Source organism: Dermacentor variabilis, chromosome 5, assembly GCF_050947875.1.
Source record: "Dermacentor variabilis isolate Ectoservices chromosome 5, ASM5094787v1, whole genome shotgun sequence".
Classification (NCBI taxonomy): domain Eukaryota; kingdom Metazoa; phylum Arthropoda; class Arachnida; order Ixodida; family Ixodidae; genus Dermacentor; species Dermacentor variabilis.
In genome coordinates, this window is record NC_134572.1 from 69668703 (window position 1) to 69693377 (window position 24675).

Here is a 24675-nt window from a genome sequence, read left to right on the forward strand (position 1 = left end):
CACAAAAGCGCTGCTGCGATATTTGAAAGATACAGGATTGAGTCAGCGTCTGTGATCCAGACTGAGTGACTGAATGATATCCCCGGTGGACTTTCTCTTCTTTCTTTAATCTTTCCGTCCCCGTTTCCCTTTCCCCAGTGTAGGGTAGCCAACCGGGCTCAGTCCTGGTTAACCTCCCTACCTTTCATTTATCATTTGCTCTCTCTTGATTTTGACGTGCGTGATTTTTTGGGTCTTGGGGATCCTGGAGACTTCCACTGCATTGACTGGCGCTTACTTTCTGAGTCATAGGTGAAAATACATGTCTCATCACAAGTTACAACAGATTCCAACAAATTTGGCTCGTTTGCAATGCGTTCTAACATGTCCACACACACACGTCTTTACTGCACTGTTTTTGGTCAACGGACAGAAATTTTGGAACAACCTTCGCACAAATCTTCCTCATGTGTAACTCGTCCGTTAAAATGCGTCGAACAGCTTCCCTATCCAAGTGATCCAACTCCGCCACTGCACGAACACTTAATATTCGGTCACCACTGATCACATCGCGAACTTTGGCAATGTTTTGGTCTGTAATCGCTGACCATGGGCGCCCAGCACGTTCATCACCCGCCGTGGTTGCTCAGTGGCTATGGTGTTCGGCTGCTGAGCACGAGGTCGCGGGATCGAATCCCGGCCACGGCGGCCGCATTTAGATGGGGGCGAAATGCGAAAACACCCGTGTGCTTAGATTTAGGTGCACGTTAAAGAACCCCAGGTGGTCAAAATTTCCGGAGTCCTCCACTACGGCGTGCCTCATAATCAGAAAGTGGTTTTGGCACGTAAAATCCCAAATATTAAAAATTAAGCACGTTCATCATCTTTCACACTGTCCCTTCCCCCTGAAAACCGCTTATGCCATTCAAACACACGTGCACGAGACAAAGTTACATCTAAATAAGCCTCGGTTATTATTTGAAATGTTTCCGTGGCTGATTTCTTAAGTTTCACAAGAAACTTGATGTTGATTCGCTGTTCGGTTTTTACATCAGACATTTTTCCGGCAGAATGCAGTTGCACATGTTCACTCAATGACGCAGCACTCCCAAATGGCGTGATCGGTTTCGTCGAAACTGGACGCATGGTGTATGGGATTACGTCAGCAAAACAGTTGTTGCCAACTCCACTCTTTTTTCAAGCTACACACTTAGTCTCGTCTTTTTTTTTTTTTTTTTGTTCCGCACCTCGTATATACGGCGGTGACGCTCTTTGCACCTCAAATATCTGCGTCGTGCAGGCAGCTCATGAAACCGGCACCGAATAGTCAGCGTTAGTATAGAAACAGATTATGTTAGCAGCCCTTTGAATGGAAACTGCAAATTACAAATAAGCAGCAAAAACAGACCCGATGCCGGTCCGGATGAGTCGCGGAAACATGATGGCTACCACAGATGAGACGACACCTGGGTCTCGAGAGAGCCATAAGGTGTGCAGCTTCGGCCAATCATACTGCACAGGCGCTTACATTTATGCTGGAAGCTGCTCCCTCCCCGACAACAATCCTGCATCGACATATTATATCAGAGGCGATCACGCGACAATCGAAATCCAATAAAATTGGTAGCCGGTGGCTTTGAAATAAAGTGTTTTTACAACGCGTTCAAAGACATGCTATCGATCGACCCATACTTCTTTTTTCTTCTTTTGTTTTAGCTTGCGTTCTCGTGATAATCCACGTGTGCGCTTTTTTTGTGTGTGTGTGTGTGACTTTAATTTTGCACTTATCTTCGTGGTGCCTCATTTTGCACATTCTTCCGTCAGCTGCAACGTATATATTGCATATAGTTGGGCGTTGGCCTTATTATAGCATTTGAAATGAAATAGCCAGAAGCGGATAATTCGTATTCGTAGACACTATTCCACTGATAATGACCCTATATATCTCTATACTAAGAACGTAATATCAACGCTATGGGCATAGAATACAGGAGTGAGCTGTAGATAACGATCAGGCGCGAATCTGATCTTTCCTTAGACGAGGCGGCTACACGCAAAACGTAGTTCGTGCAATTATCGCGTTGAGTACAATATTTTCCCTATAAATAAAATGTAGTTCGGGAGTCGTCGCCGGTAAGGTGGCGCTATACTATTATCCGCCATCTTCAAGCGCAAATATCAAAGAAGAGGTTCACCAGTAATGTTACTAAAACGTGTTGTTAAGCTCCATTACAAAGAAACAAAGTAAAACAACCGTTTAGACGTGTTTGTCGTTCAGCGATTGCCTTAACTAAACGTAAACGCTTTGACGCGCGACAATACGAAACTGTCAGCGTTGCAGCCAAGAGTTGTCAATATGGCGGCGCCCATGCATCGGCAAAAAAGATGGTCTGTGAATTGGAGAGCATGCTGCCTTTTTTCTTCGCTTAACATCTAGACCAGCATAAGAAGCAATCACAGCAATCGCAGCCTGAGGCTCGCGTGAGCACTATCCTTCTATACAGACTAGCGAAAATGTTGGCAACATTGAAACCTGCAAGCAAACTACATAGAGGTGATCAGTCGCTGTTGCCCACAATTAGCGAAATATGTTAAAAAACAATGCTTATAGCTAAACAGAGCAAAAGGCATCCAGCTCCTTCTGTATAATTTATGCTCAACTGCACGAATCTTGCATTAACAAGGAATTGTAAATTAAAAAAATAACGATAACAACATTTTCAGCAAATTTAGTTAGGACTCGCAACTTTTACGTACCTTGATGTCCCTCAATTGTGGCGCCAAAATTTTTCGTTTCACCGCAATCGATTGAATAAAGAAAATTTAGTATCACTGCATGATTGCACACTAGAAAAGTGCAACGACGCCATCAGCCACTTCGATGCGGAGAATGTCGTATATAAGGGTTTCATAGAGCCGAAAGAATCGCTGTATATGCTGCCGTGACTACAAGCTATCCATACAAGCAAATTTCAGATATTGTGCTTGATTATCAACTAGGAACGGTGGCTTGTTGATCGTCAGATGCCCTTCCCGTGAATGCAATTTTCCATTCTGCTATGCACCAAATAGTGTACTTTGATTACTAAAATGTGCTTAGATATACTTAAAGTTATGTAATGTTGCGCATTTATTTTTTCCTCACAGTAATACCCCACTAAAGGGATAGTTGACAATTTCCTACAGAGATAAATGTCTTTAAGAAGTTTCATATTTGTTGGAGTTTAGTAAGGTTTCGTAATTGAATTGAGCTTCGTAATTGAGTTGTGCCAAGCCAGGCGCGCAACCAGTACGCACAAACACACACCATCCGTGCGAAATACGTATCCTCATATTACGCAAAGCGCCACACACTGATTCTCGGTGGTACACGAAACATACCATGTTAATTTAACAGTGTTAGAAACATGGCTAAATGCCCGGTTCACATCGCGATCAGTTTAGGCGATGCCAAACTATTTTCATTCAGCAACTGTTCTACGCTGGGATAGTGCAATTAGCCTTACGACCGTTGAATTCGCCGAGGTCAGAACCGACAAGCGCATTATTTATGACATTCACCGAGAAAGGCCTAGCCAGGCTCAATCCAGCAGCAGCCGCACAAGAAGGCAGTCGCGGTCTATGCAAACACATGGCTTGCGAAAGACGCAGCGGGTGCTAAATCTCTAGAGATCAACTCCGCTAACGGAGCTTGATATAACGCACGCCGGTTGAAGTCTGATCTGAGGAGCACAATATGATATATATCAAGCGAGCAGCTGCAGCTATCATCATTGTCATCATAGCGCGCGCTGCCTTTCTAAATGGAAGACGTTGGCATTTTGCAAACCTCTTATGTAGCGATGACGATGATCGCCACGTACATTCACAACTGCTCCGAATGCCCTCCTCGTATACACATCACAGAAGAAGGCAAGTTATGCGCGGGAGAGACGACCGTAACGTTAAATGTGGTAGGTCAGCTTGACCACATGCACGTATGTTATGAGGGTGTGCTATAGGAACCCCGCTCCTGCTTTATGCCATCTCAAGCGATGACTCCAACGAAAGTCGCAAGCCTCAAGTCATACCCATGCCTGTAGGAATGAATGTGACGGAAAATCAAGCAATACCACCACTTTACTCCTGCTGGTGCAGTGGAGGGCTTCTAATACAATGCACCCAAATGAGAAAGAACTGACACCAGAATGTTGGTTATCTTTTTTTATTTTTTCGAATCAAGGAAATTATCTCGATCTTTGAAATCACGCTGTCCATCAGTGACACAAACGCTCACCGAGATGCCTTATGGAAATTTAAGGAAATATAAGCATATTGCATCTTACATAGAATGCGCATTCTTGGATCACGTGAGCAGAGAATTTCGTCACGGTCGGAAGAATTTCCAATACCGGTGTCGCACGGTGCATTTTCGATCGCGATCAAGCCCGACTGGGATCACATTTCTCGACAGGAATTGGCTCTCTTCAGCAGCTTACGCGAAGGCGCCAATCGCGATCGAGAAAGTCGAACCCCCGTCGGAATATGGATGTAGCATCAGACTCGATCTATGCTCAAGTTATGAAATTGCCACACAATGTACTAAGTGGTGAGCCACAGCGCTATTATGACCAGCCATAGGCAAACAATGATGCTGAACGCGCGAAAATGATGTCACACAAAGTTGTACGGATTCAGCAAAATGTCTTTTTTTTTTTTTTTTTTGAGCGGCTATGAGCGACCACAGGATGCGCAGAAGAGGATGAAAGGCCAAAATTCCGAGGAATTTGAAAAGTCTAAATTGAAGGGTGGCACATGGCATTACTGAGACGAAATTAAAAAAAAAAAAGAAGAGCAATAAAAAAAGGTAACGTGTCTGCCCTTCGCTATCGCAAAAGAGTGAGCATGGCCACAGATATCGTGCTGAGGGTGCGACAAGATTAGTGCATCACTCGAGGCCACCCGAACGAAGGGCAACCTGCCCAACCGGCGAAGGTCGCGGGCGAGCGAACGGTGTGCCCGCAATAACCCGATCGCGAGAAGCGGGGGCGCACCACCGAACGGACTCCGAAATCGGCGACAATCGGCCGATTAATCGCTTTCATTTGCTCACAGGCATCGAAGTGGCATCGACCAGCGACGTACCAGCAAATAATGTCCAAACGCCGCTGGGCCCCCCGTCGCTCCCCCCAGCGACAAACCTTCGAGCCTGAGCGCGCGCTCGCCGCGTTGGTACACGTGGAACGTGTAGGTCACATCGGAGCCGCGAGGACAGGAATATGGGTCGCGCAAACTCGTGCAAAACAAGGAACCGACGGCACAAAAGCGAGAGAACGCTGTGTCGAGGACAGCGTCAGGTTAGGCAAACAGTGTCGCCGGCGATAAGAAAGAAACGGGCTGGTAGACTCACCTGCAAAGCGACGCGGCTCCGCATGGTGGTGCGGCGGCCTCCGCCCTCGTAGCTCGTTGCGTTGCAGCAGCCGCCGCGTGCAAAGCATACTATACCCCCTCCTCACAGAGCGCACAGCACACACTGCACAGCGCTGGCAACACCGAGACGATGCCGCCGCCGGCACACAGCACTGCCCACACGGCGGTGTGCTCGCTGCCCTCGCGAGAAGGCTGGTCGGCGGCGCCAGGCCAGGGCCGCGTGGCGCGCGCGCCCCTCCGTCGACTCCCGGCGGCAGCGGCGGCCAACGGCTCCCGCGGCGGAGCGAAAGGGTTGCGCGCCGTCGGCCTCTCCGTCGAGCTTCGCAATCCCACGGCGCGCAAAAACAGGCCACCGCCGCGCCGCGGGCGAGCCACCGCAGCCGTCTGCTAGGCCTAACCGTTCAAACTAAGCTGCTCTCCCTCGCCCTCGCCGCTTTCTCCCTCATGGCGGCGGCGGGGGAACGCCGCCGTGGCGCGAACCGGGGAGGGGAACCCAAACAGGCTTTTTCGCCAATGAACGCCGCGCGGTACCGCCATTTTTTATGCCTCCGTTCAAACGGGCCAATGGGGAGCCGCTTTTGGGCATTGAATGACAAGCGCACACTCGTGAAAACGGGGCGAGGAGGGGGCTGCCCCGCCGGTAGCGAAGGGAAGAAAACCCAAGAAAGGGAAGAGAAGACTAGCCTCGAAGCGGTGACTACACCGACGACGCGCGACGAGACGAACAAGAAAAGTGCACAGTTTCCGGTTCCGGCGGCGGCGCGGTGGTTCTTTATTAGGTACTTTTCTCTTTTATCCGATGCCCCCCCCCCCCCATCCTCTCGTTCTTCCTCCCTTCTTTCCCTCGGTCTGCTGCAGAGAGGCACAGTCGCGGCTGGATTTTCGCAGGCAGACTGGAATACGCGCAGTGCTCGCGCGGCGGAGCTCAGCGGTCTGTGTTTTTTCCTCCCGACACCTCCCGTGTTTAACCCCATGAAGCCAGTTGTGCCAGCTAGTTAAATATGCTTCGGAGTGCTCGGAACACGGGTACGTATGAGTGCCACCTCTATGTGCGCCTTTGTGCGAGGGCGACGCGACCGCGCGGGCAGCCATGTTTGACGACGCCGAGCCAGCGGCGACGATGAAATGTCGATCGTCTCCGCATGCGTGGAGCGAGAAGAGAAGGCCACCCTTTTTGACAGTGCGATATGTACGCAGCAGTGTCTCTTGGAAGTTTCGCATGCAGCGAATGATGAGCTCCGTCAGTGCGCGATCGCTGCAACCTGGTGCTCCGCAGCCATTCCGCTTGTGTGAGTGTATATGCATACGGGTGTACGGCTAGCGGGCAACGTCGCAGCTGCACGGTGGGTGTCGAGCGACGCGCCGTAGACGCGGGACGTGTGCGTTTCCGAAACGGCAGGGACAGTGTTAACCCAAGCGTAATGCTGCCTCAACATTGCAGGGTACGCTGCAAAGAAATTTCCAACAGGCTTGGCGGCCTCCATTACCGGTGACCTTACGTAACCCTAAATGGCTGATTAAAGGCCCACTGTGATTCATATCGCACGAGAAAAACGAACCTGGCATTTCTCGAGTGCATTGGTCGAGACTGGAACTTGTCATGTATATGTGGAACGGCGTGGAGAATAAACGTCGTTCACCTGAGAAACAAGAACGTTTCTGTTTGTATGGTCCTTTTAAAATTGTAGCACACGTTGTTTGCCCCAAGCTTCAATATTTGCCGCTTAGGCCCTCCTTAATAAAATTCTTAATAAGATTTTGGGCAACCACTTCACGTGTTGAGAAATTGTGATTGCACTGCAAGTACTGTAGACGCCTAAGCACCGAGCCGGTTGAGTCGCACATGGGAGTTGCTAGCAACTCGATTCACGCTCGTAATGCCCAAGTATTGCGCAGGAATCTGTTGTACGTACTACCTTTTGTGGTTATTGCTGTAACTGTTATTTCTGTCAACAATGGACAATTAGTCTTTGGTGATTGGTCGTAGTACTGCACCTATATTACCTGAAGTGACCACTTTCAACTCTACGATTGCTCGGCTACCCTTCCCCTGATATTAAAATGTATTCTCGGTCACTAAACTAAAGTATGCAAGCAAAAAAAAGTTATGGAGTTTTACGTGCCAAAATCACTCTCTGATTATGAGACACACCGTAGTGGAGGACTCCGGAAATTTCGGCCACCTAGGGTTCTTTAACGTGCACCTAAATCTAAGTACATGAGTGTTTTCGCATGCACATAATTCGCGGCAGCATACAAACAAATGACACTTCGAGTCCATGGTATACATACGTGTTGGGGATAAAGTTGATGCTAAAACATGTGAGTCCGCTTGTCATGATAATAAGATCAGTTCAGGGATGTAACAAGGGGCCAGAATCCGTGATGTGTTTTCACAGGCCTAACATATGGTCGATGATGCGTGGAAATGAACATATGGGAGTGTACACCCCAACTGTACAGCTGTGTTTCTGTTAACGCTCTTATCATTACGCGTTTTTGGTAAAAAAAAACTTGTATTATCGAAGGACTGTCAACGGTCAGGGACATTTAATAAGGCCAGTCACAATGCTTATGACTATAGAATAAATAAGACATGCATGTGCACACCCGCCATCAGTCTTTGTTTGGGCTCCCAAGTGCTGGCATGGTATATCGTTAACGGTGATGCTTCACCGTGAAAGTGGTAGTCGCCGCAGAAATAACTTGATTTATTGTAGTATCCATCATGTAGCATCATCCGGACCTGCTGCACCGACATCACTAGTAGGAAGTGCAGTGTTAGGCAAGCATTAATTTGTCCGACTGACGTCAAGAGATGTCTTAGTTTTATTATAGAAGCGCCGAGATGTCGTGAGACGTGCGGGCGAGCAGGAGCTTGAAAGCAACGAAGGCAAACGTCTACAACAAAACCTCTACAAACTTCGAGGATTTTCTTTATGCTGTGGGCCGTCCATTATTGATGTTTAAAGACATCCTAAGCTTCTCGAGCACGAAAAGAATTAACCTGTCAAAAAGATGGATAAATAGTGTCAAAACTGGCTTGTTGGACACACTAAATGAAGCAACTAATGCTCAGTGCAAGTTGCTGTAAAATGTTGACTGAGGTGTTGGCTCAGATACAGCTCTATTCTCCTGATAAGCCTCCAATAGCAGAAAGCATTATTAAGGAGCTTTTCACTGAATAGGCTACTGCTCTACGAAGAAGCGATAACTCAATGTCTAACTTGAAATACTCGACGCTGTCTATACTCAGTATCGTATTAAATGCAATATCATCAATGCTCTACAAATACAGCCTTTGTGTAAGAACACTAACGAGTTAAAATATCTTGTATAAAAACTGTTCGGACGTGATAAAGTCAGGCTAACCTAATCTCTCACCAGAAAGCCGTGCTAAGGGAGTATAAAATCGTCAAATTGCTCAGGGCTACACTCTGAAAGCATAGAATTTTCATTTGGAGATGTGTGATGGCCACATTTAGAACTGTAGAAAACACCAATTATGATAGTACGAGATACTCCAAGTCTCTCGGTCCTCTTATTGCCATTATTTACATACAGCTTTTATTGCACTAATGCTATACATGGTGGGCAAAATACAGAATGAGCAGCGTCATAAGGCGTCCCAAGACCAGGGAGAAAGCCTACGGTGTAACACTTACGCCGCTATCTGACTCAAGGTGTCAATATGCACGTGCTTAGGCCACTCTTAAGTGTATGGAAAACACTTCAGAAATTTAAGGCTAGAAAACACTACACATATTTAAATTATGATGCCACACCTTGAATAGCTTTAAGCTGTCCACGACCAAGTGATTAAAAGTGACAAAGCCAGGGCTGCTGTGTCAGTGCTGTTGAACATCGTTGTGACAGTATAGTGAAGGTTCGTTGAAAGGCTTTTTCTGCCAATGTTCCTAATAGGACGTTAGCATCTCATGGGGTATCTATTACAAAAGAGAGTCAAGTAAGCAGGCGAAATGATAGGCTACCGAGCTATTTGCCGGAGTATCTCGTCAGCAAATTGTTGGAATCATTTAAGTTTGATGTTCAGCTGATGTCGCATCACGCGACTTCATTCCAAAATGGTTTCGAAGAGTAACTTTACCTCCCAGAATAAAAATATTGACCACGATCTCAAGCTATAGCGCATTATTATAACATTCCTACAGTTATGTGTGCGAATGATAATATATATGCTCAAAGTCAAATAAACTCTCAGTGGCCAAGCATGAGAAAAAGCTCGGCACGAAATGCTGTGAATTGAATTGGTAAAATGCACTAGCAAAAATGTTTTTTTTTTTCAAATAACATCAAAACAAACTTGTACGTAATAATAAAGTGCATTTAGCCTAGCAGAGGATTTGTGCCTGTGCCCATGATTTGCACTGATGAATTAACTAGCAAGAAATCTTCCGAAACCTTGAGATAACTAGACTTTATTCCGGTTATCCATTCGAAAAGTAGTGCCCAATTTTCGCCCCGCTCCTCGAACAAATATTAACAAATCGGAACAAAGAATCACATTTGTAAGATTATTTTTTCTTTAACTGCAATCCGTATTAGACAAACATGGTCTGAATTAAATTAGACGAAGCAGACTGGCTTGCAGCAATAAGATATTCTAGAGTGACGCGTGTAGATGGTGCTATTGTGGACGTGTAATAGAAGATGTACATTCACCCTTAAAGAGCACAAGTAAAAATGCATTGTAACGGCAGTATTTCTTCGAACATGGCCGGAAACGTAGCTAACAATGCACTGAACGGACAGCCATGAATGAAATAATCCATTACGGAATTATGATTAGGCGTTTCCTTTAAGAGGAAGTGATGGCTCAAGGCGAACTCCAATCCGACCTATTCAAATACGTCTAAAATGCAGAAACACTTTTCCTATTTTAATGAAATTTGTTGCATTTGAGAGAGAGAGAAAGACAGAGAGGTACATGCTAATCACTGCTTCAAGTGGTGTCTTGATTTAGGGTCTGCATTTTTTACAGGAATCGTTAGAAATTGGTAAGTTCGAAAAAAAAAAGAAAGAAGCACTAAGTTTATAAATTACACACATATAGCAGTTCTCTAAACTGCACCCCGTTAGAGCACCCAAAGCGGACAAGTTTGACATATCAATTTATGTCTTACGTGAACTTGTGACATTGTTTACAAAAGTTTTGCAAAAGCCCTACACACATATCAGTGATGTACTCGAGAGCCATGTAGATTGCATCAATTTTGTGCGCTAGAGATGTACTGTTAGATGAAGTTTGCAGAATTGTGATATCTGTTTTCATTGCTGAGTTACAGAGTTTGAAAACGTAATACTTACGCCTTCTAAAATTTGTGATCTTCAACATTTATTATGAAAATATCGACGGCCCAAATCGAAAATTCGCTACCAAATACCACTATATATTAAGTTTTTTTTTTTTTGAGTGCAAGAAGCCTCATCAAATTTGGTGCAACGGCTGTCCAGAAAAACGATTTCTCCTTTCCCGTGTGTAGATAGAAGCCCCCGAAAGAGAAAGCTTTAGCTCAGGGGCTCCTACCTAAATTCATGTGAAAGGAGAAATCGTTTTTCTCGTCAACCATTGCACCAAATTTAACGAGCTTTGTTGCACTTAAAAGAAAAGGTTGTAATCTAGTGCCTCTTGGCAGAGAACTATTGACTTAGGCCGCGCATTTCGTTTGCATAAAAATTGATGAAAATTGCAAATTAAAAAAATACACTTAAACTACGAAGTTTGCAACTTCGCAGCAATGAAAAATGATACTACAAGTCAGTAAAATGCATCTAAAAGTACATCTAAAGCGAACAAAATTAGTGCATTATACATGACTCTCAACTAAACTAATAGGTGAGTACGACGTTTGCAAAACCCTTGTAAACAATGTAAGAAATTCACGTAAAGTATAAATCCTTATATCGAATTTATCCGCTTTGGATGCTCTAACGGATGCAGTTGACCCAACTGCGATATCTGTTCTTGGTGCACAGCTACAAATTTGTAAGCTTCTTTCTTCTTTCTCAAGCAAACAAATTATGGAAACTCCTTTAAAAAAAATGCAGGCCTTAAATCAAGATCCCGCTTCCAAAAGTCACTAGAATGTAAATTCCTCTCTCAATTGCGACCGATTTCATTAAAATCTGCCCACTGTTTACCTCAGAAAAACGTTTCTGCTTTTGATATGTATTTGAATAGGCGCAATCGGAGTTGGGACCCAACTAAGGTTTCCTCTTAAGAGCAGACAATATTGCATACGGCAAAACCACCGCAGGTGGGTAAGTCTCGTGACTCTGCGAAAAACGGAAGCGCGCCTAACTCTCAGTTGCAGTGAACCATTATGTTTACTTTTATACTAGCGTAAACGTGTTGGCAGTGCCATAGTCATCGCGTAACTATTTATTTATTTATTTCGTTTTTTTTTCAGTGATGAGAGAGAGAGACAGAAAAGATATTCATTGAGCCATTTAGTACATGGGGTGCATCCAGTCGTGCGACTGAATAACGTTTGTTATGAACTATGAGTGAAGAGAGAGGTGATAAAATTCCGCTACCAGCATAGCTCTTCCCAACTATGTCTTTTGGTCTGCCTATTGGCGAGCACTAGCACGTTTATGTTATGCTGACAACGTCACACGCTCATGCTTCTGTACGCGCACAAATTTGCATTCACACGCAACAATTCGGTCGCTTCAACGTGTGTTTCCCAACCAGACTGACTTTGGTCGAATGTTTACCTTCGAGGCGTCGGTCGCTGCGTCCTGTGTAGACTCTACTATAGCAGCACAACAACAACAGTCCTGAGCATTGAAGCATCCTCTTTTCTCTGTACAATGACTGTAAAAGCTGGAAATTGGCACCTATATAAGTGAAAGAGAGCAGCCTATCGCGAGGTACAGACATATGGTGTCAAATTCAACCTTAGTTTGGCCTCAACCTCGCAAAGTGAGGTAAGATTGAGTGACGTCAAATATTCAGTGAGGTAGAGCTTTGAGGCCAAACATTCCGCAGCTGCTTCTGCACAGATCTCCTCCCGGACGAATCAGTCAGCGCCATTTGTTAGGCTTTCTTCTGGCGTGAACTTTTACATCTCTAGAAGCATGTCTACATGTATATATAGCTAATTACCTAAAGCCATAAGACGTCTTCAGCTAGTGAATCATTATGTTTAATTTGGTGTACCCCGGCTCTGTGCACCTCTCCCAGAGGCAGTAGCACATGTTTACGTGGGTTTAAGCGTGGGAAACACCTTCGACGTTTGCTACCAGAGCCCGAACTCAAGAAATGAGGTTGAGTTAGATGATCCGAGCTTGACCAAAATAATGAGTTCTCAATGGTGGCCGCTGAAAGTTGAGGTGGGGCCGCCTGAATGCGCCTGAATCTCACGGGATTGGGTTGAATGGAATCATCAAAACTGAGAGGAATCTTAGGTGAGATCATGTTGAGGTCGTTTGCCCAGCTTTACATAAGTTCCACTGTGGGAAAACTGCTGTTACGAAGAAATTGCACTCGTGATTGGTGAACCGCTGAAGCATATGTAAATGCAAACGGCATATGCACTCAGCAGTTGCGAGCAATGAAAACGGCTGCTTCAGCACGAATAGTGTGGAACTATGTCAAACACTTTCCATTTAAATTTGGGTTAGAAGCTTGGCGTACTAGTACGAGTGATGCAATGACTGCAATCATTTCGAAACTGGTGACCTCTGTAAAAGCTTGCGCCCGGCAGCTGTTTATCGACAACGTAATGTCCTGGAACATTAAAAAAAAAAAAAAACTTTTATTCTGCACCGTATCCACTTAGGTCGCTTCGCGAGGAGCCTTCTGTTTCAGTGGTTCCAAAAGTTATGCCTCTTATACCTAACAAGCTATTATACCTCTTATAACAACAACACGGTGTATTTAAGTACTTCCAAGAGCGTACATCTATTTTATCTTCTTAAATCAAGAACTTTAATTGCAAACGCTAGTGAAGCTATCGCCGTAGGGCAAACAAGACAAGTTACATCTAAGACTATCAGCGTTAACCCGCGTTTTCAGACTTGCGCGTCAACTTGAAGCCCACGCTTGACTTAGTCAAGTTAACGCTTAGCGTGAACGTGCCCAAGGAAAAGGCAATGAGAAACTTGGGCACGTTCACGCGTGGCGTTATCTTGACCAAGTCAAGCATGGGCTTTGAGTTTAGGCGTATTTCCGCATAGGGGGAAAGGTAATTGGCACGTCTTCTGCACGTCTGCCAGTAGAATAACGCGTAACCTTGTTGCTGCCATCTTGAGGCATTACTTATAGAGTACGGGGAGGGACGCAACGTAGACAGTGGCTCTACCACCGCGACCACTTGCCGCGCACTGCAACCGCCGCGGTGCTTGAGCAGCGGCCCTAAAACATATTGCGTTCGCAATGCGCAAAACCGTAAACGGAGCATCAGGCCTGCCTGTAAGTGGCGAGCCCTTCCTGGACGCCCCTTGGAAAGCGTGGAGTGTGCGTTCACCAAGCGCGCACACAAAACTCGATGCGCCGCAAACAAGTGGCGGGAACGAGGGGGGTCGGAAAGAAATGGGGCAAGGGCAGGGAGAGGCAACATGTTGGTCGTCGTCGCTAGGCGAACGGCGCTTGCAGTGCGCTGCTCCTCGCCATCGCCAGCGCTCCGGGCGACCGCACACATTTGCGCGGACGCGCCAGTCTTGCTGGTGCTTCGCGTGCAATGCCGAGGCATTTAGCGAGCCTGATTTGTGCAGGAACGGGGTGGGGGCGGGGATATACATATATATGCCCTATACATAATGGCGCTCGGTTGTAGCATGTTGTGCTGGTACTAACGCACGAAGCTGGCTCCTGGAGCCGCCTATAGATAGTAGATCACACATCTCTCCGATCGAGCCACCATGAGGTGTTGCTGAAGAAGTACACTTAGTTATACAGGACGGATACATTTCTTTTGGCAGGTGGAGGGGAGGGCCCCGCTGCGCGAGGCGCGATCGATTAAGAGACCCGCTCCTCAGTTAACGCGGGGCGTCATGGTCGTTCTACGGCACGCCATAGTGGTGTAATCCGGAATGTATTTGAACGCCATGGTTCTTTAGCGCACACCAAATGCACGGTGCGCGAGCGTTCTTGCACTGCGCTCGCGACCACCTCGAGTACATCGAACCCGCGACCACCTCGAGTACACAGCAGCGCAACGCTACAGTGCCTAGAATACTGCAACACCATATCCACTGGGATACCGCGGCGAATGTCATTGTGCTTCGGTGGCCCAACCATGCAGTCTTTTTGTCCGTCTGTCGGCTCACGTCGGGACGGTTTAGAAAGCGGCGGGCTGCGAACCATGCACTACATCTTAACTCAGCCGACCGTAGGCGTGCGAAATTCCGCAAGCGGGTTTCTCCGAGCATCACTTTCGACATTACCCAAGCAGCAAGATTCGCTGTTCCAGTGGGATTAAATCGTGAAATGCGCTGAATCGTTGCGCCTCCCCGGCTTTCTTGATTTGCCGGTACCCCATTCAGGAGCTTCGACAGCGCCTCGAACGCGAAAGTGGCTGTTGTATCAGCTGTAGGGATTAGGATGTGCAGGGAAGCAGGCCTGCGGAGTTTCCGGCACAGTATCATGCCGCAATTAGTTTCAGCCACCATGGTGGCTGTAACTTATTGCGTGGTGGCTGTAACTTATTTATAGCTACAATATTGCAACATATTGCGATATTGCGACAATATTGCGACAATATTTATAGCGGAACGCACAAATGCAGTTGTGCGTTTCGCTATAAATATTGCGCATCAACAAAATGGGCGAGCATATCGAGAAAAGAATTTCGCATCTTTAGAAGACCTCAATGGATGCTTTTAGCTGATAATTTAATAAGACACTGTTGGGCTTCTCAATGTGCCCAGGGATACCAAACATCTGTTTTGGCTGTGTAAGCCACGAATAACCCACGAGAATAGCCCACGAAAGTTCTTACAGCTTAAATTTACCATATGTTTTGAAGATGTAAAAAGTGAGAATTCTGTTTTACCACCATCAACATAGTTATTTTGATACGCTGATTCGACCCAATGCGGCGTGTAGAACGACGCATTGATATCAAACTACACAGATTGCTTTAACAGACAGCATCATCGCTCGAAATATCACATAAACAAACACGTCCTCAGGTATATTGTTCTTTAGCACGGGATTTATGCTTCGTTGAATGTATGTATGTATGTATCCTTTAATATATATTTTTTTAAATCTTGAAAAACAAGTTTGTCTGCTAAAAGCCTACTACGCTCGAACAAGTACTAAATGCTAGCGGATATTGGAAGCAGACCTGATAACATTAAAACATATATGTTGTCATATACAGTCAGCTGAACCGCAACATCTGTCACGAGAATGACACCATCCTTTACCTGTTTTTTCTCAAATTCGTAATCAGTCTTACGGACGAATTTTAGACAAATGTTTAGAACTATAGATTTTTATGATACCCGCATATCTTTTGAGAAAAAGTTTCGTCAGCCTGCGTAAACCATAGGAAGTCCTTAAGGAGAAAAATCGGAACGAGACTTTCAGCGAAGTATGATAAACGGAGGGTATACCTTGACGTTTTGTTGAATGAAATAATGATATCTGATAAACGCTAAAGTATGTTTAAAATATTACCTTTTGCGCCTGCGGTGTTTAGCATGCTGTACATTGTTATTGAAAGCGTGACGTAAGTCTTACGTCCACACCGGCGGCCAGTGTGGACCAAAAGTGTTACGCGGAAAGAGACAAGGAAAATACTATATACAGATGCACCTACTGTGCACGAGTAGCGCTGCCCATATATATATATATATATATATATATATATATATATATATATATATATATATATATATATATATATATATATATATATATATATATATATATATATATATATATATATATATGTATATATATATATATATATATATATATATATATATACATATATGTATATATATATATATATATATATATATATATATATATGAGCCTGATTTTGAGCAGTATAATATAATTGTTCTGCAGCAATATGCTCGAACGTGAGAAAGTTTGTACGCATAGGATAGATAGAGACAACTGATGCAAGACAAAATGTAGGATGTCGCTGGGAAGACTTCGTCTGGCTAGTGGGTATAAATTGATAGTGGACAGAATCCAGGAGGCTTACGAAAAGGGTTCTACTTAAATCGAGGACGACGCAACGAGCTATGGAAAGAAGAATGATGGGTGTAAAATTAAGGGATAAGAAAGCAGATTGGGTGAGGGAACAAACGCGAGTTAATGACACCTTAGTTGAAATCAAGAAAAAGAAATGGGGGGGGGGGAGGCATGGGCAGGGCATGTAACGAGGAGGGAAGATAACCGAAGGTGATTAAGGGTTACGGACTGGATTCCAGGAGAAGAGAAGCGTAGCAGAGGGCGGCAGAAAGTTAGGTGGACGGATGAGATTAAGAAGTTTGCAGCGACATGGCCACAATTAGTACATGACCGGGGTAGTTGGAGAAATATGGGAGAGGCCTTTGCCCTGCAGTGGGAGTAGCCAGGCTGATGATGATGCTGCTGCTGCTGCTGCTGCTGCTGCTGATGATGATGATGATGATGATGGTGGTGGTGGTGGTGGTGGTGGTGGTGGTGGTGGTGGTGGTGGTGGTGGTGGTGGTGGTGGTGGTGGTGGTTCGGTGATGTTACTGAAAAGCTCGTTATATTAAGCATGCTGTTTCACCAATATTGTGCCTACCGTAACTTTGACTTACAAGGCCGGAAAGTAAGACCCAGGCCTGATAATGCGCTTATAACTAGAAGCAGTTAATAATTAGTAGCTGAAGTAAAGGTTCCTCCACTTTGCGTCAGGGATATCAGAAACTACAACAAAAACATAAGAATGTGCCCACATTTAGAACCTGTCTTTACTTTATCGAAACAACTTGTCCAGACTTTATGGCAAAGGTTTCTGAATCAACCTTTGTATGAGAGGAAAGATAAACGTGCGTTGATGCAGGGTGTAAATCTCACTGAAGGTACCGTACTTCAGTAGGAATTAGCAACTGAGCGAAGCTCGCGAGATGTTTCGAAAGACGGACGCTGTTGTAATACGCTTATGAATGCATATCAGAGAAGGATACGAATTTCTCGATTTTACTGCGGCTTGAAGCAATGATTATATCTCACTGCTCAGAGCAGCATCAGCGCATGTAAGCGCAGGCAGGTTGCAAGTATCACGTGCATTGAATATCGATCACCAGCTGACATATTTAAAGGTGAGATGGCCTCAATGGAGGGAGAGCAACGAAATGGCCCTTATTTCGAACTCCTTAAGGGCTACATATGCGTTTGCCCGAAAACGAAGATAAAATATGGCATGAGAGATGTCTATGACATTTAAAAAAACATACAAGGAAAAAGTGCATCATTATATGCTTATAAGTGTAAGGCTGATCGGCTACAATACTTGAATAATGTATGCGAAAATTCCGCAAGACGACTTTATCGTTCGATAAGAAAGTGTCCCGCGCTGTGCTGTATGGCAATGCTAGTTTGTGAACATGTCGGACCTTGAAAGCTAAACCTTTTTAAGTGTGCTGCATTATTTATTTATTTATTTATTTATTTATTTATTTATTTATTTATTTATTTATTTATTTATTTATTTATTTCGACATACTGCAGGCCAGCTTCGCATGCCTAATCGGGAGGGGTCTCGCAAATGTACAACATACGTCCCATGCACAAAATCACTCGCACAAGAAGAGAGAGAAAAAAAAGAGAAAGGTTATTCGAAAATTAACATAGACATCGTGAGGCTTATAGCGCGTTAAAAAGACAAGGACGAAAGTGAGACGTGACACACACAGGCGCTAACTTGCAACAATCTTTATTTCTTTGTCTTTATTTTCTTTATTTCTTTCTTGTCTTTTTAACGCGCTATAAGCCTCACGATGTCTTACCAACAAGCCCAACCGATATACTGTTAAGTATACAAGGAAAAGCTATTGAAAATCTGAACATAGCTGCATTGACGATACAGCGTTCGAGCTTCGGTTGGCGATAAGGAACAATTCAGCCAATGCCCTAAAAAAATGCTTTTGTTTTTAATCGCAAGTGTTCATAACACCTATAACAATTAACTGCACGTTCAACATAACCACGAGAGAAAGCACACAAATAATGCAAAATATATGCGAAAATTATTGCAAACATTCTACGAGAGGCATCGTTCGTGGAGGTGCTGAAAGAGGTGCGCTTGAAAAGTAAGCTGTAGAAGTTTCCTGCAAACACATACAGTTTTTCTGAAGGAACTATTCCGAAGGCATGGAAACTATTTTGAAACACAACCGTTCCAGCTAAAGATTGCTTGTAATGTGCATGTGGTTCGGAGTTTCGCGTTAGCCTCAATGTTGAATTCCGCTTTTAGAAAATGAGGTCGCGTTATATTCACTTTCTTAAACAGGGTGGTATGCCGAGCAGTGGTAAACGAGCTATCTTCTTGCGAGCCTGGAGGGCCGTAATCCGATTATCGGCCAACAACGCAGGGAAGCCTCGTGCCGCCTGTACTTTCTAAAAATGAAGCGAACCGCCTTCCTCCAGAATTTCAAGCTGGTAAACGTCTTTCTTTTTTTAATTGCTGTGTCCCGTAATGCAGAGGCATACTCAAATTTTGGTCTCTGTTAGTCTTTGAATTCCCAGACAGTATGAGTGCAAAAGCAGCTTTGTTTTAGTGCGGATTTTCCTGGTGAGTAAGAAAACAAAATTGAGTAATCCATCTGAATAAAGCTGTTTTAAATGCATTGAAAAGACAGGGAAATACGATATGAGCGTGAACTGATTCGTTCGCAGATAACGGAATTAGAAACATATTTAAATATGGGATTACCACGCGCCCACTCTGCACTTTTAACACGGTAATTCTTATAAACGTACGCATATATACAATGTTAATCTAACTGTACTTTTTACCTTAAGTAATGATAAATTGCGCGGACTTTGATGGTCTTCTTTTTTTTCGTTAAAATCTGAAGGAAGCATCGATGTTAAGTAAGTTTACAGGGGCAACGCGAAACATATACACTTAACTTCAGAACTTGGTGTCAAGATATATACGTGCTACCTACTGCCATTGTACAGCCGAACCTCGACGAAGTGAAAACTGATCTAACAAATGATCGGTTATAACGAAATAAATCTAAAATGTTTGTCGCCGATATGAGCCTGTAACAAATATATATGTTTATAACAAATACCGGATGTAATGATGTTATTTTTATGTCGGACACAGCTTCATTAAAGCAAGGTCCGACTGTAGAAATTTCGGGGCGCTGGTGAGCTTGAAAACTTCAGCATGTATTCACCCTTAAAACATTGCTGTGTTTAGACTCTGCGCATGTTTTCGTTGCATTTATCTCATAATTTTTTTTTCTCGGCGTCATGAATCGTGATCAGACGTTGTAATTACCAAGAGTCAAGGACAATGCAGCTGGAACGACTCTTCAGTTGACATTTCGTGTAGCTTCACGTCATGCCTAAACGCTGCTTAAATCTTAGTGTATAAAACTGAATCTCTTTCTCTGTGTATTGCCATACCAAAAATGAGAAGCTAAGGTCACCCAAACAGTTATAATCTGCCTATGTTCAGGATCAAAGTCCGTAATCACACACACACACACACACACACACACACACACACACACACACACACACACACACACACACACACACACACACACACACACACACACACACACACACACACACACACACACACACACACACACACACACACACACACACACACACACACACACACACACACACACACACACACACACACACACAAACACACAAATGTTCTTAGGCAAGAATTGCACGTGAGAGAAAATTTCTGCCAATTGTGCTAGGCATATGATGAGCGAAGGTTACCGGTCAAGGACAAAGAACGCTTTGGAAAAAAAAGCTTTGCGAATTCTACCTCTGATACCTGAGAAACATCGGTGCTCTAAATAAAAAAATTTTAGTTACAATGTTCTTCCAGGACCTTCAATGCAGTTTTAATGATCTCTTCCATATTTACGGAATTTTGTGAGATGAACGAGGTCGTCACGAGACAATCGTTTACGGACCGCCTGCGCTTCGCACCTTGCACACTTGTATAACTTGTCGACCCTGCATCATATACTACAGTAGGTCAGTCCTGTACTGTTAAAGGAGTGCTGGAAAACACTTTGCTTACGGAGTTCTCATGGCGAATGCGATTGACAAACACGTCGAAATTGTTGCAATTATACTTGATGGCTGGCAAACGTGGGCCCCAAATACGCCGTTCGATTACACTATGCTCTCAAGATATGATGAGGAGTGGGCCACAGATAGACGATGCTTAATGAAAACTACGCTGGTTAGCCTCGATACAAGCTTAACAGGCGGCACTATGTGTACGACTGGAAGGATAAAAAATAAATAAAAGAACTATTCAGTAGGATGGTGTTCACACAGGTTGGAAGGTACATATATATATATATATATATATATATATATATATATATATATATATATATATATATATATATATATATATATATATATATATATATATATATATAATGACCCCCCCCAAAAAAAATAATTTTAAGAATGCGAACATGAGAGACGTTTCTTCCTCCCTCTTCTTCTGCTTAGTTCCAGCTTAATTGTACTTTTCCTTCTTTTTTGTTTGTTTGTCAAATAAGATCAAAAATAAGCCTACGCACATACGCAGACAAAGCAGACTAGCACGCGAACGACAGCGGCGATTCAGCAGGCATAAAGCCGCCACCTATACCTGTGTTAAGCGCATGCATGCCGTTATTACAGTTTAAACAACGCAAGCGTAACTATTACGTAGTGTTTTGCCACGTGTAATGGTGCCCGCACTTTAAGTAAACAACCATGTTTGTCCTTCACATTTTGACCCCCCCCCCCTCTTAATCTTAGAAGAGAGTACACATTCCCTAACGTGCACTCTCGCCAAAAGCAACAACTTCTAGGTTTTAACGCTGACCCTTTCGTTTCCAGATATAATCCTACGTACACGTGTGTTATATTTCGACGTACCAGAGCGCAGCCAATTAGAGTGCAATAGTTAAGGCGGTCGGGAAACATGCTTGTGTGTGCGGCGTGACATCCTTGTCCCTTCTTCCCGTCTTCCGGCAAATCTACGATGTTAAATGGTAAATTCAACGCTCGGCAATGCTTAACAAGAACGTACGGCACATATAGCAAGAGATAAAGAAAAAAAGTAAGTGGACGAGGACGGGAAAGCAGCTACGTATTGAGCGCGCAGTGGTGTAGCCAAGTGTAGCACATTGCAGCTGTCAAGTGCTATGAAAGTTACCTGAGGTCACTGTGATACGCATCGCCGGCTCGCAGTTGCTTGAAAACCTTTACTTATTAATTTTTATTTCTTTTCGAGTGCTAAAGTGATATTTGGAGCTAGTAGGTGTGAATGCCCCTGCTTTTCGCCGCTGTAATCTACAGTAACATCTCAGTCCCAGGAGTGAGCAAAAGAAGGGTTTGGATCGCATCTACATTGGAAAGGACGGTTTGCCGACCTGAATCGTGAGTTGGAGATGTTAGATGAAATCATAAACATGTCAAGCTAATCCAGTGCGGGTACGAAATAAAATACGAATGAGGCTACCCACGCGCGTACACACACACACACACACACACACACACACACACACACACACACACACACACACACACACACACACACACACACACACACACACACACACACACACACACACACACACACACACACACACACACACACACACACAAGCACACACACACAAGCACACACACACACACACACACACACACACACACACACACACACACGCACGCACGCACGCACGCACGCACTCTATTTACAGACCTGCGGACAAGGTCTCATCGGGCCCCGTTGCCCCAAGGAAGTCAGGAAAGCGTCCCGGACACGAAACAGTGAGCAAATCTGATAAGGAAGAAATGAAACGCGAACCCTTTTCGAGCGCGATTCCCGTTGGTGCTTAGAATGTTTCGCACGACTTTTTCTTCTTCGCGTTGTGAAATTTTCTGCACCGGCGGGACGCTGGATTGGCAGTGGTTTTTCCCAGGGAGCCTTGCCGGGTGTGCTTGACGCGCTGCGGCCTTCTGTCGCTGTCCGAATGAGAACGCGCCAAGGGGCTAGCGAGCGAGGCCCCGCGGTTATCGAACCCAGGCCACGCGCGCGCGCGCGTAGTACAACACCTTGTCGTCGCCATGGAGGAACGGGTCCACCAGCCAGGCGTGGGCTATCGCGGCTATTATCGGGGCTGCGCTGCCGGTGGGGGGGGGGGGGGGCGTAGAAGGGAGGGAGGGGGTCACATGTAGTATAGAAAGGACGCCCGCGGGCCTCGTATCTATCTCCTCCCGGCCGCCGCCGGGGAATGAAGCCACAAACCCCTTTGACGACGGCGGGGTCAACGAACAGCCCCAGCCCCGTCCGGCCGTCGTGCAAGCAGCCTCCGCTACCTCCGTGTCTGCTGCTGCTGCTTCGCCACTTGCCGCTGCCGCTAGGTGCGCGAGCGAGAGCCCAACATGGCACGCGCATGCGCAAAGTGCGCATCTGCGGCGCGACGGACGCCTGAGGAGGCGCCCAAGCATCCGCTTCTTTCTGTACCGCCACTTAGGTCTGCCGAGAAGCCGAAGTGCTATATATATATATATATATATATATATATATATATATATATATATATACAAATGCTATTGATAATCTGGATGAAGGCCGAACCGAACCACCGCCAAAAGGTCCAAATTGTATGTTTGTTTTTGTTTTAATACGCGCGCCTGCGCTTCCTTCACATATATATCGAAGAATATTGAGAGAATATGCAGGTGGCACACATTTGAAAACAGTCGTTCATGCTGACAAACGCCACGCCGTGGCGTAAACGTAAACTCTTCTCAATTAAGACAAACGTAAGCTCTTTTTCAATTAAGACAATACCCGGACCTGTGTATATATATATATATATATATATATATATATATATATATATATATATATATATATATATATATATATATATATATATATATATACTATGAAGGCAGTACTGCGTAACGCAGAGAAAGAGAGGGAGAGAAAAAGAAAAGCGTCGGTCCGTTGTTTCGAAACGCTCGGTTTCTCTCCTCTGTCCTATACGCGAATTTCGATCTGATCGGCGCAAGTTCAGCTATTCTCTATCATTAATCTGGCAAGGCATACGAACTCTGTGGATAAATGAAATAGAGAAACTTCTCCGCATAAAACATCACTGCTAGCCGTGCTAGAAAAACAAAACGAAAAGAAGAGGAAGGAGAAGAAAAGAAAAAGCCCGCCATAGGTTTTTGTAACAAAAAACCTACCCACTCAAAGACGCATCCGTTTTTCAGTTCGTAATAAATTACTGTTCCACACATTCGCTCTCTCATATGCAACGGCAGTAGCACGAATCATGAAAGCGTTATCAGCCAAGATCAATGAACGAAATTTGTAAGATTTTGTACACGGAAACCACATGTGTGTGTGTGTGTGTGTGTGTGTCGTCTTCGCAAGCAAACACATGAAGCTAGCGTATATGATATAATTGAATTGTAGAAGAAAACGACCTCTAATCCGCGCTTAATATATAGAATAGACCGATACACCGAAACATGGCCAACTCACGGTATTTCGCACTTACGGATGTTCGAACAAATATAAAGATCTGGTCATACCGCTAGCTTTCTTAATCCGTTTAAAAACTACTTAGCTTAAAGAAGGTTTCAGGTTAATTTGGACTGTTGTCTTCTCAAGCCAAAACCATGTACCGAAGTAACATTGCCATCCCTTCCAGAGGTAGCTAGCGGACGTTCGCGATGTTGCTGGATGATTAAGAATGCTCGCGGCTGCTCGTGGCTCTAATTAAATCTTTTCCCGTAAACTCTCGAACGCTTACATTCGGAGTCAGCTGCTGACAACAACATTTGTGGCCCACGTGATGAGTGCTGGGCAGTCAAGTGCCTGTATATCTGCCCGTGCGCGATAGTATTTGGGGTTGGACGAAGAAATAGACATGGACGCCGCTTTGTGCGGACACCCGAAATTCGATATTAAACACTTCGTCGTTCACTTTCGAATTATTCAAACTTTTGGCACATGGAAGATGACTTGGGGATCCGAGGAACTTGAATCAATGCGTAGCTGCTTTACATGCTCAGACAACCAAGGACCACTGGAG

At 44.7% G+C, this 24675-nt stretch overlaps 1 protein-coding gene and 1 long non-coding RNA gene across 3 annotated transcripts in view; one reads left to right on the top strand and one right to left on the bottom strand.

Moving 5' to 3' along the window:
- The window catches only part of LOC142582760 (uncharacterized), a 297319-nt gene that overhangs the window by 84253 nt on the left and 188391 nt on the right, over positions 1–24675 (bottom strand). Inside the window, exon 1 of one of the 2 annotated variants that reach the window (XR_012828482.1) lies at positions 5369–5893. The exons of the other annotated variant lie outside the window; for it this stretch is intronic. The gene's annotated coding sequence lies outside the window, so the exon portion shown is untranslated. Of the gene's footprint in view, positions 1–5368; positions 5894–24675 lie in introns of those variants that run through there. 2 annotated transcript variants of the gene reach the window in all.
- LOC142582761 (uncharacterized) overlaps positions 6100–24675 on the top strand; it is a 37431-nt gene continuing 18855 nt past the window's right edge. Inside the window, exon 1 of the long non-coding RNA XR_012828483.1 lies at positions 6100–6414. This is a non-coding gene — a long non-coding RNA (uncharacterized LOC142582761). The remainder of the gene's footprint in view (positions 6415–24675) is intronic.